Below are 13245 nucleotides of genomic sequence, written 5' to 3'. Positions count from 1 at the left end.
CAAACCTCATCATCAACTACACAAAACGTCTGACTGCTGTGCTTTCCAACAAGGGTTTTGCCACCAAGTATTAAGTCTTGTTTGACAAAGGGATCAAATACTTATTTCTCTGTGCACAATGCAAATAAATATATATAATTTTGACAATGTGATTTTATTTTATTTTTTTATCTATATATAATCTATCTCTCACTGGTAAAATTAACCTAGCCTAAAAATTCTAGACTGTTCATATCTTTGACAGTGGGCAAACTTACAAAATCAGCAAGGGATCAAATACTTATTTCCTTCACTGTATATATATATATATATATATATATATATATATATATATATATATATATACATGTGTGTGTGTGTGTGTGTGTGTGTGTGTGTGTGTGTGTGTAGGATGGTTTTTTGCTTATATTCTCTGTATGAAATTACTTTATGAGTTATCAAGCAGGATGCCGAATTAGTAAAATAATTATTCTCCATTTTGTAATGAACTTTCCTCTATATAACTCAAAGAAACATCTTATCTTCATGTGCTATACGTGTGGCCTTCAATGCCCATTGTAGCGGGTTGGCTGAACGCCCAGACATAAAGTGCAACTATTATCGCAACAAACTCCCCCATGAGAACAAATCACTAACAACTGTCCATTGTATGCTTGTCTCCAGGTGTTACCTGATGTCAGCATTTTAATGAAGAATTAGAATTATATATTTGAAATATTCTTATGGTCTGCTATTGGCTGAATAAGAGTTATTGTCACATTGCCTCTGATTGGTTAACCACAAGTCTGCACCCCATTTGAATGATATTCTTATAATTGAGTTTGGAAATAAACCCCCAGAGGAGTATTTTGAGCATACCAGCGTCTGTGTGTTATATCTCCTCTCTCGATATATATATCGGCATGAAATATCCTGATTAGGATGCTGGATAAAGTTCCTGACGTGAGTGTCTGTTGGAACACTCGTCTAAGGCTGGATTCACACGAGCGTGCCGTTTTTGCGCTTAACAGCTCCGTGTGGCAGCAGCATATGATGCGCGGCTGCGTGCTTTTCTGTTTTCATTCATCCTTTTGACAGCTGTTGCGCGAATCACGCGCATCCCACGGAAGTGCTTCCGTTCGGCATGCATGGTTCAAGGGGTGTGTGATGCGCGAAAAACGCCCAAAGGACGGACATGTTGTGACTTTTTTCAGCGGACTCACACTGAGTAAAAAACACGGGCATGTCTGCAAGGCCCCATAGACTAATATAGGTCCGTGCAACGCGCGTGAAAATCACGCGCGTTGCACGGACGTATTTCTCGTTCATCTGAATAAGGTCTAAGTTTCAGTCTAATATATTTTGAGCCATTGACTTCCACGACACACGTGTATATATATATACATATATATATATATATATATATATATATATATATATATATATACACACACACACACAATACTAACATTATATACAACAGACTGATTATAATATACAATATATATATACACACACACACATACACAGATATATAATATACTAACATTATATACAACACACTATATATAGCGATGTATTATTTACTGTACACAATGTAACAATACAAGTCACACTAATACTTACCACTAACCCATCACTACCTGCTCCATCTACTGGGATAAAGGACCTTTCATGATGTCATGATCATGTGATCAGTCACATGTGTGGGAGGAGTCACTGTGGAGGAGACGTGTCATGTACATCTACACTATATACACACACATCTCTACACTGTATACTATATACACTGCTCTACACTATATACACTGCTCTACACTATATACACTGCTATATACTATATGCTATATACACTGCTCTATACTATATACACTGCTCTACACTATACACACACACACAGTCTCTACACTATATACTATATGCACGGCTCTACACCATATACTATATACACACACACGTCTCTACACTATATACTATATACACACACACACACATCTCTACACTATATACACCGCTCTACACTATATACACACACACACATCTCTACACTGTATACTATACACACACACATCTCTACACTATATACTATGTAAACACACATCTCTACACTATATACTATATACACATTTCTACACTACATACTATGTACACACGCATATCTATACTATACACACACCCAGCTCTACACTGTATACTATACACACACATCTCTACACTATATACTATGTATACACACATCTCTACACTATACACACCCAGCTCTACACTGTATACTATACACACACATCTCTACACTATATACTATGTATACACACATCTCTACACTATACACACCCAGCTCTACACTATAGACACACATCTCTACACTATATACAAACACACACATCTACACTACATACTATACACACACACATCTCTACACTATATATACACACACACATCTCTATACTATATATACACACACATCTGTACACTATATATACACACACATCTCTACACTATACACACACACACACACATCCCTACACTGTATACTATATATACACACACATCTCTACACTATATATACACATCTCTACACTATATATACACATCTCTACACTATATATACATCTCTACACTGTTTACTATATATATACACACCTCAACACAATACTATACACACACAGCTCTGCACTGTATACTATATACACACGCATCTCTACACTGTATTCTATACACATACATCTCTACACTGTATACTATACACACACACACACATCTCTACACTATATACACACACACACACATCCCTACACTGTATACTATATATACACACACATCTCTACACTGTATACTATATACACACACACACACACACACACACATCTCTACCCTCATATCTACACTGTATACTATATACGCACACATCTCTACACTGTTTACTATATATACACACACACATCTCTACACTATATACACACACATCTCAACACTAAATACTATACAAACACAGCTCTGCACTGTATACTATATACACACACATCTCTACACTGTGTACTATACACACACATCTCTACATTGTATACTATACACACACATCTCTACACTATATACTATACACACATCTCTACACTATATACACACACACATCTCTATACTGTATACTATATATACAGACATCTCTACACTGTATACTATATACACACACATCTCTACACTGTATACTATATATGCACACATCTCTACACTGTATACTATATACACACATCTCTACACTATATACTATACACACACACACACCTCTATACTGTATACTCACACATCTCTATACTGTATACAATATACACACATCTCTACACTATATACACACACATCTCTACACTGTATAATATATACACATCTCTACACTGTATACTATATACTCACATCTCTACACTATATACTATACTATATACACATCTCTACACTATATACACACATCTCTACACTGTATAATATATACACATCTCTACACTGTATACTATATCATAGTTACCAACAGTCCTGAAATTGCCTGGACTGTCCCGAATTTACAGAGACAGTTCTCGGCAAAGTACTGTCCACAGGACGCGGATTCAATTGAATATTATAGCATATTATATTATAGCAGAGCAGGAAACTATCCGCTCCTTGCTCTGCCATTCACTCTTCCAGGAGCGGAATCCCAATCCAGAGAGTTGACGATGCTCCGGCCGGGGATTCCGTTCTTAGAGGTAGTCCCTGACGTCATATATATATATATATATATATATATATATATATATATATATATATATATATATATATATATACACACAACAAGAGCAGAAAAACACAGCACTCCACGAATCTGGAAAATCAGGCCATGTGCTCGTCACCAGGGGGTGAATCAATTCCTCCTCTTTTTAGACAGAAACCAGCATAGAATATAGTAACGGCACCAGGACTTCAAGACGGATGAAAAACAGGGTGGATTTAGGGTATGTTCACACGGCGGGGGTCCGTAACGGCTGAAATTACGGGGATGTTTCAGCCTGAAAACATCCCCGTAATTTCAGCCGTACCGGCATGTGCAGGCGCTTGAACGCCGCGTCAATTACGGCCGTAATTAGCGCTGCTATTCATTGGAGTCAATCAATAGCGGCTCCAATTACGGCCAAAGAAGTGACTGGTCACTTCTTCTACGCGGGCGTCTATTTACGCGCCGTCATTTGACAGCGGCGCGTAAATATACGCCTCGTGTGAACAGACAAACGTCTGCCCATTGCTTTCAATGGGCAGATGTTTGTCAGCTCTATTGAGGCGCTATTTTCAGACGTAATTCGGGGCAAAAACGCCCGAATTACGTCCGTAAATAGGCCGTGTGAACATACCCTTATTCACCTCAAACACAGCAACGTTTCGGTTCAACAGGAACCTTTCTCAAGCCATCACAAACAAACAATGGTGTCAAGTATAAATAGAGGGAACCAATGGCGGATTATAATATGGGCGTTTCGGGCGGTCGCCCGGGGCCCGAGGCTGCCAGGGGGCCCATCGGGGCCCGAGGCTGCCAGGGGGCCCATCGCGGCCCGAACCGCGCTGCCCGCTTCCAACTGAATCTGCATCCGCAGGACGCAGATTCAGTTGGGTTGAATGCTGGAGCCTCGCTCCAGCATTCACTCTCCCGTGAGCGGCTCGGTGCAGGCAGGCGCGATGTAGTGACGTCATCGCGCCTGTCTGCACGGAGTCACTCACAGCACAGTGCAGAGGAGGAGAAGCATCGCATCCCCCACCGTCGTGGGAACCGGGATAGGTAAGTAATTATGTTTTATTTTTTATTAGGTACGCACATATGGGGCATTATGCTGTGTCAGCTATGGGGCATTATGCTGTGTCAGCTATGGGGCATTATACTGTGTCAGCTATGGGGGCATTATACTGTGTCAGCTATGGGGGCATTATACTGTGTCAGCTATGGGGGCATTATACTGTGTCAGCTATGGGGCATTATACTTTGTCAGCTATGGGGCATTATACTGTGTCAGCTATGGGGCATTATACTGTGTCAGCTATGGGGGCATTATACTGTGTCAGCTATGGGGGCATTATACTGTGTCAGCTATGGGGCATTATACTTTGTCAGCTATGGGGCATTATACTGTGCCAGCTATGGGGCATTATACTGTGTCAGCTAAGGGGCATTATACTGTGTCGCAGCTATGGAGGCATTATGCTGTGTCAGCTATGGGGCATTATACTGTGTCAGCTATGGGGGCATTATACTGTGTCAGCTATGGGGGCATTATACTGTGTCACCTATGGAGGCATTATACTGTGTCACCTCTATGGGGCATTATACTGTGTCAGCTATGGGGCATTATACTGTGTCACAGCTATGGGGCATTATACTGTGTCAGCTATGGGGCATTATACTGTGTCAGCTATGGGGCATTATGCTGTGTCAGCTATGGGGGAATTATACTGTGTCAGCTATGGGGCATTATACTGTGTCAGCTATGGGGCATTATACTGTGTCAGCTATGGGGGCATTATACTGTGTCAGCTATGGGGGCATTATACTGTGTCAGCTATGGAGGCATTATACTGTGTCAGCTATGGGGCATTATACTGTGTCAGCTATGGGGCATTATACTTGTCAGCTATGGGGCATTAGGGTATGTTCACACGGCCAAATTTCAGACGTATACGAGGCGTATTATGCCTCGTTTTACGTCTGAAAATACGGCTCCAATACGTCGGCAAACATCTGCCCATTCATTTGAATGGGTTTGCCGACGTACTGTGCAGATGACCTGTTATTTACGCGTCGTCGTTTGACAGCTGTCAAACGACGACTCGTAAAAATACAGCCTCGTCAAAAGAAGTGCAGGACACTTCTTTCAGACGTTTTTGGAGCTGTTTTCTCATAGACTCCAATGAAAACAGCTCCAAAAACGGACGTAAAAAACGCCGCGAAAACGGCGCGAAAAACGCCGCGAAAATTGCGAGTTGGTAAAAAAAACGTCTGAAAAGCAGGGTCTGTTTTCCCTTGAAAACAGCTCTGGATTTTCAGACGTTTTGGTTGACTACGTGTGAACATACCCTTATACTGTGTCAGCTATGGGGCATTATACTGAGTCAGGGTATGTTCACACGGCCAAATTTCAGACGTATACGAGGCTTATTATGCCTCGTTTTACGTCTGAAAATATGGCTACAATACGTCGGCAAACATCTGCCCATTCATTTGAATGGGTTTGCCGACGTACTGTGCAGACGACCTGTTATTTACGCGTCGTCGTTTGACAGCTGTCAAACGACGACTCGTAAAAATACAGCCTCGTCAAAAGAAGTGCAGGACACTTCTTTCAGACGTTTTTGGAGCTGTTTTCTCATAGACTCCAATGAAAACAGCTCCAAAAACGAGTTGGTAAAAAAATGAGTTGGTAAAAATGCGAGTTGGTAAAAAACGTCTGAAAAGCAGGGTCTGTTTTCCCTTGAAAACAGCTCTGGATTTTCAGACGTTTTGGTTGACTACGTGTGAACATACCCTCAGGGTATGTTCACACGTAGTCAACAAAAACGTCTGAAAATCCAGAGCTGTTTTCAAGGGAAAACAGACCCTGCTTTTCAGACGTTTTTTTACCAACTCGCATTTTTTGCGGCGTTTTTCGCGACGTTTTCGCGGCATTTTTTACGGCCGTTTTTGGAGCTGTTTTCATTGGAGTCTATGAGAAAACAGCTCCAAAAACGTCCAAAGAAGTGTCCTGCACTTCTTTTGACGAGGCTGTATTTTTACGCGTCGTCGTTTGACAGCTGTCAAACGACGACGCGTAAATAACAGGTCGTCTGCACAGTACGTCGGCAAACCCATTCAAATGAATGGGCAGATGTTTGCCGACGTATTGTAGCCCTATTTTCAGACGTAAAACGAGGCATAATACGCCTCGTATACGTCTGAAATTTGGCCGTGTGAACATACCCTCACAGCTATGGAGGCATTATACTGTGTCGCAGCTATGGAGGCATTATACTGTGTCACCTCTATGGGGCATTATACTGTGTCAGCTATGGGGCATTATGCTGTGTCAGCTATGGGGCATTAGGGTATGTGCACACGTAGTGACCAAAAACGTCTGAAAATCCAGAGCTGTTTTCAAGGGAAAACAGACCCTGCTTTTCAGAAGTTTTTTGACCAACTTGCATTTTTCGCGGCGTTTTTCGCGCCGTTTTCGCAGCATTTTTTACGTCCGTTTTGGGAGCTGTTTTCATTGGAGTCTATGAGAAAACAGCTCCAAAGACGTCCAAAGAAGTGTCCTGCACTTCTTTTGACGAGGCTGTATTTTTACGAGTCGTCGTTTGACAGCTGTCAAACGACGACACGTAAATAACAGGTCGTCTGCACAGTACGTCGGCAAACCCATTCAAATGAATGGGCAGATGTTTGCCGACGTATTGTAGCCCTATTTTCAGACGTAAAACGAGGCATAATACGCCTCATTTACGTCTGAAATTTGGCCGTGTGAACATACCCTTATACTGTGTCAGCTATGGGGCATTATACTGTGTCAGCTATGGGGCATTATACTGTGTCAGCTATGGGGGCATTATACTGTGTCAGCTATGGGGCATTATACTGTGTCAGCTATGGGGGCATTATACTGTGTCAGCTATGGGGCATTATACTGTGTCAGCTATGGGGCATTATACTGTGTCAGCTATGGGGCATTATACTGAGTCACAGCTATGGAGGCATTATACTGTGTCGCAGCTATGGAGGCATTAGGGTATGTTCACACGTAGTCAACCAAAACGACTGAAAATCCAGAGCTGTTTTCAAGGGAAAACAGACCCTGCTTTTCAGACGTTTTTTACCAACTCGCATTTTTACCAACTCATTTTTTTACCAACTCGTTTTTGGAGCTGTTTTCATTGGAGTCTATGAGAAAACAGCTCCAAAAACGTCTGAAAGAAGTGTCCTGCACTTCTTTTGACGAGGCTGTATTTTTACGAGTCGTCGTTTGACAGCTGTCAAACGACGACGCGTAAATAACAGGTCGTCTGCACAGTACGTCGGCAAACCCATTCAAATGAATGGCCAGATGTTTGCCGACGTATTGCAGCCCTATTTTCAGACGTAAAACGAGGCATAATACGCCTCGTATACGTCTGAAATTTGGCCGTGTGAACATACCCTTAGGGTATGTTCACACGTAGTCAACCAAAACGTCTGAAAATCCAGAGCTGTTTTCAAGGGAAAACAGACCCTGCTTTTCAGACGTTTTTTACCAACTCGCATTTTTACCAACTCATTTTTTTACCAACTCGTTTTTGGAGCTGTTTTCATTGGAGTCTATGAGAAAACAGCTCCAAAAACGTCTGAAAGAAGTGTCCTGCACTTCTTTTGACGAGGCTGTATTTTTACGAGTCGTCGTTTGACAGCTGTCAAACGACGAAGCGTAAATAACAGGTCGTCTGCACAGTACGTCGGCAAACCCATTCAAATGAATGGGCAGATGTTTGCCGACGTATTGTAGCCATATTTTCAGACGTAAAACGAGGCATAATACGCCTCGTATACGTCTGAAATTTGGCCGTGTGAACATACCCTTATACTGTGTCACCTCTATGGGGAATTATACTGTGTCAGCTATGGGGCATTATGCTGTGTCAGCTATGGGGCATTATACTGTGTCAGCTATGGGGCATTATACTGTGTCAGCTATGGGGCATTATACTGTGTCAGCTATGGAGGCATTATACTGTGTCAGCTATGGGGCATTATGCTGTGTCAGCTATGGGGCATTATACTGTGTCAGCTATGGAGGCATTATACTGTGTCAGCTATGGAGGCATAAGGGTATGTTCACACGAGGGCGTCCGTTACGGCTGAAATTACGGGGATGTTTCAGCCTGAAAACATCCCCGTAATTTCAGCCGTACCGGCATGTGCAGGCGCTTGAACGCCGCGTCAATTACGGCCGTAATTAGCGCTGCTATATATTGGAGTCAATGAATAACGGCTCCAATTACGGTCAAAGAAGTGACAGGTCACTTCTTTGACGCGGGCGTCTATTTACGCGCCGTCATTTGACAGCGGCGCGTAAATATACGCCTCGTGTGAACAGACAAACGTCTGCCCATTGCTTTCAATGGGCAGATGTTTGTCAGCGCTATTGAGGCGCTATTTTGAGACGTAATTCGGGGCAAAAACGCCCGAATTACGTCCGTAAATAGGCCGTGTGAACATACCCTTAGGGTATGTTCACACGTAGTCAACAAAAACGTCTGAAAATCCAGAGCTGTTTTCAAGGGAAAACAGACCCTGCTTTTCAGACGTTTTTTTACCAACTCGCATTTTTCTCTGCGTTTTCACGCCGTTTTCGCAGCGTTTTTTACGTCCGTTTTTGGAGCTGTTTTCATTGGAGTCTATGAGAAAACAGCTCCAAAAACGTCCAAAGAAGTGTCCTGCACTTCTTTTGACGAGGCTGTATTTTTACGCGTCGTCGTTTGACAGCTGTCAAAAGACGACGCGTAAATAACAGGTCGTCTGCACAGTACGTCGGCAAACCCATTCAAATGAATGGGCAGATGTTTGCCGACGTATTTGAGACGTATTTCCAGACGTAAAACGAGGCAAAATACGCCTCGTATACGTCTGAAATTTGGCCGTGTGAACATACCCTTATACTGTGTCAGCTATGGAGGCATTATACTGTGTCAGCTATGGGGCATTAGGGTATGTTCACACGTAGTCAACCAAAACGTCTGAAAATCCAGAGCTGTTTTCAAGGGAAAACAGACCCTGCTTTTCAGACGTTTTTTACCAACTCGCATTTTTACCAACTCATTTTTTTACCAACTCGTTTTTGGAGCTGTTTTCATTGGAGTCTATGAGAAAACAGCTCCAAAAACGTCTGAAAGAAGTGTCCTGCACTTCTTTTGACGAGGCTGTATTTTTACGAGTCGTCGTTTGACAGCTGTCAAACGACGACGCGTAAATAACAGGTCGTCTGCACAGTACGTCGGCAAACCCATTCAAATGAATGGGCAGATGTTTGCCGACGTATTGTAGCCATATTTTCAGACGTAAAACGAGGCATAATACGCCTCGTATACGTCTGAAATTTGGCCGTGTGAACATACCCTTATGCTGTGTCAGCTATGGGGCATTATACTGTGTCACATCTATGGGGCATTATGCTGTGTCAGCTATGGGGCATTATGCTGTGTCACCTCTATGGGGCATTATACTGTGTCAGCTATGGGGCATTATGCTGTGTCAGCTATGGGGCATTATGCTGTGTCAGCTATGGGGCATTATACTGTGTCAGCTATGGGGCATTACACTGTGTCAGCTATGGGGCATTATGCTGTGTCAGCTATGGGGCATTATGCTGTGTCAGCTATGGGGCATTATGCTGTGTCAGCTATGGGGCATTATGCTGTGTCAGCTATGGGGCATTATACTGTGTCGCAGCTATGGGGCATTATACTGTGTCGCAGCTATGGGGGCATTATACTGTGTCAGCTATGGGGCATTATACTGTGTCAGCTATGGGGCATTATACTGTGTCGCAGCTATGGGGACATTATACTGTGTCGCAGCTATGGGGACATTATACTGTGTCGCAGCTATGGGGACATTATACTGTGTCGCAGCTATGGGGACATTATACTGTGTCACCTCTATGGGGCATTTTATTGTGTCACAGCTATGGAGGCATTATACTGTGTCGCAGCTATGGAGGCATTATACTGTGTCAGCTATGGGGCATTATACTGTGTCAGCTATGGGGCATTATACTGTGTCGCAGCTATGGGGACATACTGTGTCGCAGCTATGGGGACATTATACTGTGTCGCAGCTATGGGGACATTATACTGTGTCACCTCTATGGGGCATTTTACTGTGTCACAGCTATGGAGGCATTATACTGTGTCGCAGCTATGGAGGCATTATACTGTGTCGCAGCTATGGGGCATTATACTGTGTCACATCTATGGAGGCATTATACTGTGTCAGCTATGGGGCATTATACTGTGTCAGCTATGGGGCATTATACTGTGTCGCAGCTATGGGGCATTATACTGTGTCGCAGCTATGGGGCATTATACTGTGTCGCAGCTATGGAGGCAAAAGGGTATGTTCACACGGCCTATTTACGGACGTAAATCGGGCGTTTTTGCCCCGAATTACGCCCGAAAATAGCGCCTCAATAGCGCTGACAAACATCTGCCCATTGAAAGCAATGGGCAGACGTTTGTCTGTTCACACGAGGCGTATATTTACGCGCCGCTGTCAAATGACGTCGCGTAAATAGACGCCCGCGTAGAAGAAGTGACCTGTCACTTCTTTGGCCGTAATTGGAGCCGCTATTCATTGACTCCAATGAATAGCAGCGCTAATTACGGCCGTATTTGACGCGGCGTTCAAGCGCCTGCACATGCCGGTACGGCTGAAATTACGGGGATGTTTTCAGGCTGAAACATCCCCGTAATTTCAGCCGTTACGGACCCCCGCCGTGTGAACATACCCTAAGGGTATGTTCACACGGCCAAATTTCAGACGTATACGAGGCGTATTATGCCTCGTTTTACGTCTGAAAATAGGGCTGCAATACGTCGGCAAACATCTGCCCATTCATTTGAATGGGTTTGCCGACGTACTGTGCAGACGACCTGTTATTTACGCGTCGTCGTTTGACAGCTGTCAAACGACGACGCGTAAAAATACAGCCTCGTCAAAAGAAGTGCAGGACACTTCTTTGGACGTTTTTGGAGCTGTTTTCTCATAGACTCCAATGAAAACAGCTCCAAAAACGGACGTAAAAAACGCCGCGAAAACGCCGCGAAAACGCCGCGAAAAATGCGAGTTGGTAAAAAAACGTCTGAAAAGCAGGGTCTGTTTTCCCTTGAAAACAGCTCTGGATTTTCAGACGTTTTTGTTGACTACGTGTGAACATACCCTTATACTGTGTCGCAGCTATGGAGGCATTATACTGTGTCGCAGCTATGGGGGCATTATACTGTGTCGCAGCTATGGAGGCATTATACTGTGTCGCAGCTATGGGGACATTATACTGTGTCGCAGCTATGGAGGCATTATACTGTGATGCAGCTATGGGGGCATTATACTGTGTCACATCTATGGGGCATTATACTGTAGATGTGTAGAGGCAGCTATGAAGGGCATTATACTGTGTCGCAGGTATGGGGGCATTATACTGTGTAGAGGCAGCTATGAAGGGCATTATACTGTGGGGGCAGCTATGGGTGGCAATATACTGTGGGGGCAGCTACAAGGGACAATTATACTGAGCAATTACAAGAGCTGCAGGTCCAAGGGGGGAGACGCTGTGTAGCACAATATACACGGGGGGATTGTTGTATAGCACTATATAGAAGGGAGCGCTGTGTATCACTATATCTAAGGGGGATTGCTGTGTAGTACTATATACAAGAGGGGGAGGGCTATGTGACGCTATTTACAGAGGGGGAGGACTGTGTAGCGCTATTTACAGGGGGCTGTGTGTGGTGCTATCTACAGTGTTTGACACAATTATATTCAGGGGCGCAGTCTATGGTGCTATAATATTTAGGGGCACAGTGTTTGTACTATTTTATTCAGGGGCGCAGTGTTTGGTGCTATTATATTTAGGGGCACAGTGTGTGGCACCATGATAATATTATCTTTGTTTATAGGTGTGGAAATGTTGGAAAAGTGAGGAGCCAAAGACATCTGAGTGGCAAATTCTGCAGAAATGGGCGGGAAAAGTCGTCATGAAGTCTGGACTGGATGGAGAAGAGGAAAAAAACTACGTCGTCACCTGTGAGTCACTAGATTTATAGAGAATCTGTCACCTCTCCTGACATGTTTATTATAGGAAATCCTTGTATTTCACAAAAAGTCTTTCTGCAGTCCAGGACTGATAGACAATTCCCCTTGTCAGGAGGATGTGTCCTAGCACAGTGTGATACTGTCAGTATGTAGGGACACAGCCCTGTGACAAGGGGAATCGTAACACTGTTAATGCTTGCCCAAAAAAGTAGTGTTAAAAATAGTTACGGTGCGGCAGGGCGGCGGTGAGGAAGGGGGGCCCAAGTTTGGGTAACAGCCCAGGGCCCATGGTCTACTTAATCCGCCACTGGAGGGAACCTACATCAATTAACAATCACATCATTAAATATGTAATACCCATTCAAAATGTGTACAGTACAAAAATATTATAAGTTTTGGTATAGAAGTGAATATCTCTGAATTTTTAGGAAAAGGCAGTAATA

General features: G+C 43.4%; 1 protein-coding gene across 1 annotated transcript in view; it reads right to left on the bottom strand.

Moving 5' to 3' along the window:
- LOC142663007 (uncharacterized) overlaps window positions 1–3571 on the bottom strand; it is a 65240-nt gene extending 61669 nt beyond the window's left edge. The window contains exons 1-2 of the mRNA XM_075841301.1: window positions 3497–3571; window positions 1606–1698 (exon numbers count right to left, since the gene is read on the bottom strand). The gene's annotated coding sequence lies outside the window, so the exon portion shown is untranslated. The remainder of the gene's footprint in view (window positions 1–1605; window positions 1699–3496) is intronic.
- Window positions 3572–13245: the final 9674 nt, after the last annotated feature.

The sequence above is a fragment of the Rhinoderma darwinii genome, chromosome 11 (genome assembly GCF_050947455.1).
Source record: "Rhinoderma darwinii isolate aRhiDar2 chromosome 11, aRhiDar2.hap1, whole genome shotgun sequence".
Lineage (NCBI taxonomy): Eukaryota > Metazoa > Chordata > Amphibia > Anura > Rhinodermatidae > Rhinoderma > Rhinoderma darwinii.
The sequence above is the reverse complement of the archived record's forward strand: the minus strand, read 5'-3'. Positions and strand labels throughout refer to the sequence as shown.